Source organism: Schistocerca piceifrons, chromosome 1, assembly GCF_021461385.2.
Source record: "Schistocerca piceifrons isolate TAMUIC-IGC-003096 chromosome 1, iqSchPice1.1, whole genome shotgun sequence".
NCBI classification, from domain to species: domain Eukaryota; kingdom Metazoa; phylum Arthropoda; class Insecta; order Orthoptera; family Acrididae; genus Schistocerca; species Schistocerca piceifrons.
In genome coordinates, this window is record NC_060138.1 from 352,292,948 (window position 1) to 352,300,984 (window position 8,037).

The 8,037-nt window shown below is 44.4% G+C and overlaps 1 non-coding gene across 1 annotated transcript; it reads right to left on the minus strand.

Moving 5' to 3' along the window:
• Window positions 1-7,594: 7,594 nt before the first annotated feature.
• Trnas-cga lies at window positions 7,595-7,669 on the minus strand. Its single transcript has one exon. It is a non-coding gene; the product is annotated as a tRNA-Ser (tRNA).
• Between the last annotated feature and the right edge of the window lie 368 nt (window positions 7,670-8,037).

The following is an 8,037-nucleotide window of genomic DNA, read 5'->3' on the forward strand; positions in this document are numbered from 1 at the left end:
ATTCGCTATTGCGTCTGGCAGCGACAGTCCTACTTGTGATTCGGTCGTGAGGCACCAACTTTGAAATGGGAGCGCGTTTGACATGGGACCTCCTCCTTCCGAAGACACTACAGAAAGGATGAAGGTGGGGAGGGGCTGAGTTCGTGGTGGTAACCAGACGAGAGGGTTCAGTGGAGGAAGGCGGAGGTCAGGGCGAGGAGACAGCCAGGACATGTAATGCATACCGACTAGCAGCAGGTGTATCCGAAGCCATTTGCCATGAAATTTCAGAACAGTTTCCAAGTTCGCTATATTCTACTCGCAACTTCAGGTAACAGATGGCTTTTTTCCAGTAGCACTGTACCTTCAAGCAGAGTTATACTCGCTCTGATAGGTAGACTGTAGGTAATAGTTTTCTATCATGTAGTGGTACTGTTAGTTACGTTCGGTGATTACTGAACAGAGTGAACAGAATCTTCCGTCGGTTCTTGGTAGAACAACATTATAATAAATGAAAAGCGGCAGCTCGCTTTTTTTTACACAGTATTACTTTTATTGTGTTAACCGGTTTTCGGCTTACAAGGCCATCTTCACACATTTACTGAGTATTGTCACCAAAGAAGTTACAACTGGAAGAGAAGTAACACGTCTAGACTGAAGCAGAAACACACAGCAAGTAACATCTTTGACAGTTTGGTGGTAATGCAATGAAAAAGTAAAAAAAAATTGAACAGTAAATAAATAAAAATGGAGTAGACAGTAAAAACTGTAACACAAAAAAGGAACAGCATGGCTACATAAGTTTCTATTAATATACAAAACTAATAAAATAAAATAAAATTAGTACTTGACAATGCTACATCAGGAGTAATACTGCGGAACAAAAGCAATCTGGTGTTTTTCACTTATTATTAAACAGAGTGTTACCACATTGTGGCCGAGCGGTTCTAGGCGCTACAGTCGAGATCCGCGCGGCTGCTACGGTAGCAGGTTCGAGTCCTGCCTCCTGCATGGATGTTTGTGATGTCCTTAGGTTAGTTAGGTTTAAGTAGTTCTAAGTTCTAGGGGACTGATGACCACAGCAGTGAAGTCCCATAGTGCTCAGAGCCATTTTTTTGTTACCATATTAATAAACAGAGTGTTACTATAACTTTGAGTTTTACTTCGTAGAAACTGGTGCGCCGTTCCCTTTAACCCTCACGCTTCTGACGAACTAACATGTCTTCTAGCTCTCTCCAGCCTCATCTCAGCTCAGATAGTGGCAAAGACCGTGTCGCCGTTAATTTTATGCGACATTCGCTTAGAGTACACTATCAGTTATACATCAGGCTTTTCATAAATAATTCAGTTATCTGTGAGGAAAATCTATCTAGTAAAAATTGCAGTAACGTCTATTCAGATCTCAGCAAACTATCAGGCTGATGCATTAGAGTGGCAACTTGCTCTCAATGTATGAAAATGCAAGCACTACATTTCTCAAAATGTAACAAGTACACAGGCAGTACAACGGATTGGCATACTCTGGATCAGGTCGTCGAGCAGCTGCTGGGGTATAGCCTCCCCTTCTTGCACCAGTACCTGTCGGAGCTTCTTAAGTGTCCTAGGGGTTTGATGACGTGCAGCGACACATCGACCGAAAACATCCCATACGTGCTGGATGGGGTCTGGGTCTGGACAACAGGCAGGCCACTCCATTCGCCTGATATCTCCTGTTTCAAGGTACTTCACCACGATGGCAGCTCGGTGGGGCCGTGCGTTATTATCAACCAGGACGAAGGTTCAAATGGCTCTGAGCACTATGGGACTTAACATCTGATGTCATCAGTCCCCTAAACTTAGAACTACGTAAACCTAACTAACCAAAGGAAATCACACACATCCATGCCGGAGGCAGGATTCGAACCTGCGACCGTAGCAGTCGCTCGGTTCCGGACTGAAGCGCCTAGAACCGCTCTCAGGAGGATGGTCGGACCCACTGCACCCCTGAAAAGGCGGATATACTGGTGCAAAATGACGTCCCGATACACCTGACCTGTTACAGTTCCTCTGTCAAAGACATGCAGGGTGTACGTGCACTGCCGGCCGCGGTGGTCTTGCGGTTCTAGGCGCTGCAGTCCGGAACGGCGGGACTGCTACGGTCGCAGGTTCGAATCCTGCCTCGGGCATGGATCTGTGTGATATCCTTAGGTTAGTTAGGTTTAAGTAGTTTTAAGTTCTAGGGGACTGATGACCTAAGATGTTAAGTCCCATAGGGCTCAGAGCCATTTGAACCATTTTTTTGTACGTGCACTGATCATAACCCAACCCCACACCATCAAACCACAACCTCCATACAGGTCCCTTTCAAGGACAATAAGGGGTTGGTATCTGGTTCCTGTTTCATGCCAGATGAAAACCCGGCGAGAATCACTGTTCAGACTATAACTGGACTCGTCCGTGAACATAACCTGGGACCACTGTACCAATACCCATGTACTGTGTTCTTGACACCAGGCTTTACGGGCTCTCCTGTGACCAAGGGTCAGTGGAATGCACCTTGCAGGTCTCTGGGAGAATAAACCATGTCCGTTCAGTCGTCTGTAGACTGTGTGTCTGGAGACAATTGTTCCAGTGGCTGCGGTAAGGTCCCGAGCAAGGCTCCCTGCAATACTCCGTGGCCGTCTGCGGGCACTGATGGTGATATGTTGGTTTTCTTGTGGTGTTGTACACTGTGGCCGTCCCGTACTGTAGCGCCTGGACACGTTTCCTGTCTGCTGGAATCGTTGTCATAATCTTGAGATGACACTTTGTGGCACACGGAGGGCCCGTGCTACGACCTGCTGTGTTTGACCAGCCTCCAGTCGCCCTAGTATTCTACCCCTCATAAAGTCATCAATATGTGCTCTTTGAGCCATTTTCAACACACAGTCGCCATTAGCACGTCTGAAAACGTCTGCACACTTACTCTCTGCACCGTACTCTGACATTCACCAACACCTCTGTGCATGGTCATACCCTGAGGTGATTTAAACCCGCAAATCGCCCACCAGAGCGTTGTTTCACCGTGTATCAGCATTATCCTTAATTTATGAGCATGAGTGTACTTCAACAATGGCGGTACGAGAACAGTTTAAAAAATTAGCCGTTTCCGAAATGCTTCCGTCCTTGGACTTTATATACCCTCCATTGCTCACCTGTCACCTGCCAGCTGTGACTGGTTTTCGCATATTGCACGTTGACGTCGAACATAGGCGGTGGTCAAATTGATATGGCTGGACCGTGTAGCTCATCAGTGCATAAACGTGAGCGAAGCGCAGCGAAAACGTGTGCTAAAGCGGCCGACTTTTCATTCAGAGACAATGTAATGAACAAGTGACATAAGTGGACGAAGACTTTCGTAGCTGACCTCGCACTGGGCGAAAGGTAAACAGAAAGAGACCCGGCTAGGACGATGCTCCTGGCGGTGCGGCGTTCATCCCGACAAACAGGCTGCTGATGGCCGGGTGATTGAGCGCGCCCGGGCGCGGTCATTAGTTCCTGTGGCTGCGTCCGCAATGGCGCGGCACCAATTAATGTTCGCAGTTTCTTCGCTCTCCTGCCCAGGGTGCCCAAACCGCTTCATTATCGCAAAACGAGAGAGAGAGTATCGAATTTTGCGGTCACGCAGCAATGACGTATACTTTCCTCAGGTTTAACCTTCCTCTTTTTGAAGTCTTATCTTTACTAAAATCTTTTTTAAGTTTCCTTGAACTTATTATTATTATTACTTTTCTATCATTTTTACGTGGCACTGATGTAGCGTGCGGCCCGCCAAGACAGAAAAATCCGCCTTGAACCGACATTTACTTCCCGCACGCAACCTAAAATCGACACTATGTCGGCCACGTCAATACGCATGCGCACCGCGCAGTGTACGCACTAATCGCGCAAACCAAGTTGATACTTGGTGTGGTGGCTGACGGGAACAGGTTCGAATCCTGCTTCGGGCATGGATGTGTATGATGTCCTTAGGTTAGTTAGGTTTAAGTAGTTCTAAGTTCTAGGGGACTGATGATCTGAGATGTTAAGTCCCATAGAGCTCAGAGACATTTGAACCATTTTTTTGCAACAGACACTTTGATCAGAAACTATCTTGATATTAGATAAATTCTATTTTTATTACACTCTGCTGATTGATTGCTGATCCCGTGGATACCACACAGTCCTTCTGGAACTGTATTTTCAGGTTCTTGTAAGAACTCCATTCTTCCAATATTGAAACGAGATAAATTCACATTACCCAATAATTTCGTTCCATTAATTGTGGACCTGTAACAAACGTCAAGATGGGGGAGGGGGGGGCTACATTTTTCGTTAATTATAAAATTGTATCATTTATTTACAAAGCAACCTACTACGCAATACCTGTTGCATTAGACGATGTTTTCGAAAGTGACGTCCATTCAGCTAATCTCAGAGCACAAACGGTAATATTTTATACATACAACTGGATCCCAAACGCATCAAGTAAATTAATTTTAATAAAACATTAATCACAACATTAAATTACCTATATTTTTGGAAATATGGATGTCTCACAAATTCGAGGAACAGTTTTGAAATCAGCACAATCGCTTTAAGATGAGACACTTTACACTGGCAGAACATGTCGCGGTAGAAATAACTGATTCAAATACTGTTGCTAGCATATTTGTATTCAATCCAACTAACGTAATATACAAACGACTATCTCTCTTAGGTTGAAATTATGATAACTTAAAATAGTGCTTGCCAAAAGGTACCTGACGTACATATTTGTACTTCGGTTTTGTGACCCGATATGGAAAGGCATGTCTATATATAGATTTTTAAAGTATGCCAGTTGTAACTGAATTGACGTTGAGGCTAAAACCTGCAGCACTTTATTTTTGTGAAGGCCTGCCAAAATGAAGTTGGCAGCACTGAAAGAAACATTGCTGATGTTTGTTATTGTGAACTGTGTTTACTAACAAACCACGTACTTCGAATACGTGATTTGACTTATTACTTGATAAGTGAAAAACAGCACCTTTAGCACACGCGAACTCTGGGGCCAGTCTCCTGGAATGGGCAGCAGCCACTTCAAGTCAGCACTGTTGTCGATGAAATACATAGTATGAATTCGTGGTGTAATTTTTTGGGGCTCAGAATTTAATTGTTTACGGCCTTCAAGTGATAGGTAACGCCACAGGGTGGAGCACTAGCCTCTAGTCCTGGAGATCCCGGGTTCAATCTCGGATAGGGGCGGGAGTTTCTGCTCGTTACAGTTACTTTCCCTACAGAACGCCCTTTCCTCGGGGTGGGGTTGGGGGCGGGGGGGGGGGGGGTGTAAGAGGTGGCCGGCGCGATGGGTAACCTTTTACTGATGTAAATGTTTTCACGTTCCGCTGCTGTTGTAAGAACTTGTAACGGCGACACCATCAGTCGACCTTGACCCTTCCTGTAACAGACCTTAACGCGCTCGTGACATTTCATGTCGATTTGCATAGTTACCCCTAGATACTTAATCGACATTACTGTAGGACTCATCAGGTGGATTTATGCTAAGCACCAAACAAGTTGTACGTGCGATTTTCTCTGCAACCAGAGGTACTGGCTGCTTTTTTAAATCGTATCTACATTATACACTTAACTTTTAATGAACTTAGCACAAGATTGTGAACTGCGTGAATTCAGGTAGGTGAAGCATCATGTAACATTATAAGGAGCACCACAGATTGCCCGGAAAATAGTATGTAAACTGTCTATGTTGTTCTAGGTTAAATATCTATCTGATGGTCGAGTTATGTCCTCTGCAACACCGAGCGATATGGCGCAGTGCCTAGCACACTGGACTCGCATTCGGGAGGACAACGGTTCAAATTTGCGTACGACCATTCAGATTTAGGTTTCTCCTGATTTTCCTCAATCGCTCCAGGCAAATGAAGGGATGATCCCTTTGAAAGGGAACAGCCGGTTTCCTTACGCATCCTTGAAACATTCCGAGCCTGTGCTCCGTCTCTAGTAAGCTCGATGACGACGGGACGATAAATCCAAATCTTCCCTTCTTCCTTCCTTAGCAACGCGTAAGGGAAAGAAGAATACAAGTGACTGATTACAGTTATCTGTCCTTTTAAATTGGTACCTATAACACTTGCGTATGGGTATAACCTATAATGTTTCAATTTAATGTTACATATTTTAACTACCTCGAACGTCTCGTTACATAAACGCCAGTTGCTTTGGGTATTTATACCGAGTGAACAGGAACAACTTTTCTCTTCTGACTTAGGGAAGCGGCATTTAGGAGCCAGACTTCCTGCGGTTGATTAAGAAAGCGGACTCTTTGGTGTGCAGGGCATTTTGTCTTAGAACGGCTTCCTTTCAATCCGTTTACAGACGGTGTCTTAATTAAAATTAATAAAGCTTGAATATTCATAACGAGACTCCTTCATGCTTGCCTGTATTCAAAAGAAGATGCTCATTTAAACAGAATCTCTGGCCGCAGATGTGCACTGTTTCGGGCAGTCTCAAGACCGTCAGGAGCAGTGCTTGCTTTTTCTGGCTGTCAGATTTCAGGAGAGTCCGCAAATGGAATAATTTAGATTTCCGTTTGTGAAAATGTGTGACGACGAAGAAATTCTCCAGAAGAGCGCGAAATTTATTACGTGCACAGAGAGAATTGGCAGCTTTGCAGAAACGGTTTGCAGTATCTACGGATGCTGATTGTAACACGTCATGTTTATAATTTTGTCAATGTATTTTCATTACCTTTAATTCAGAATATCCATGTGATTATGTCACTTTTCACATTGCACATGTAGCTTATCTGTATAAACGATTTAGGAGACAATCTGAGCAGCCGTCTTAGGTTGTTTGCAGATAATTCTGTCGTTTATCGACTAGTAAAGTCATCACAGAAGATCAAAACAAAACAGAAACGATTTAGAAAACGTATCTTTATGGTGCAAAAATTGGCAATTGACCCTAAATTGCCAAAAGTGTGAGGTCATCCACATGAGTGCTAAAATGAATCCGTTGAACTTCGGTTACAAATCTAAATGCCGTTAATTGAACTAGATACCTTGGTATTACCACTAAGAACAACTTAAATTGGAAGGAACGCATAAAAAATGTTGTGGGGAAGGCTAGCCGCAGATTGCGTTTTATTGGCAGGACACTTAGAAAATTTAACAGATCTACTAGAGAGACTGCCTGCACTACGCTTGTCCGTTCTCTTTTAGAATAGTGCTGCGTGGTGTGCGATCCTTACCAGATAGGATTGACGAGTACATCCAGAAAGTTCAAAGAAGGGCAGCATGTTTTGTATTATCGCGAAATAGGGGAGAGAGAGTTACTGAAATGGTAGAGGATTTGAGGTGGACATCATTGAAACAAAGACGTTTTTCGTTGCGGGAGAGTCTTCTCACGAAATTTCAATCATCCATTTTCTCCTCCAAATATGAAAATATTTTGTTGACGCCGACCTACATAGAGAGAAACGATCATCATAATGAAATAAGAGAAATCAATGCTCGCACGGAAAGATATAGGTGTTCGTTTTTTTTCGACCGCTGTACGATAGTGGAGTAATAGAGAATTATTAAGAACGTGAAACTGCCTGGCAGATTAAAACTGTGTGCCAGGCCGAGACTCGAACTCGGGACCTTTGCCTTTCGCGGGCAAGTGCTCTACCAACTGAGCTACCCAAGCACGACTCGCGCCCCGTCCTCACAGCTTTAATTGCGCCAGAAAGCTGTGAGGACGGGGCGTGAGTCGTGCTTGGGTAGCTCAGTTGGTAGAGCACTTGCCCGCGAAAGGCAAAGGTCCCGAGTTCGAGTCTCGGTCCGGCACACAGTTTTAATCTGCCAGGCAGTTTCATATCAGCGCACACTCCGCTGTAGAGTGAAAAATTCATTCTTGAGAAGGTGGTTCGATGAACCCTCTGCCAGGCACTTCAGTGTGATTTGCAGAGTATCCATGTAGATGTAAATGTAGATGTCGCATACGAGATCCTGAAAATGTGATAATGTCCGCCTCAACTGATGCGGAACTTTGCTGTGTCGGTCACCCCAATGTTTT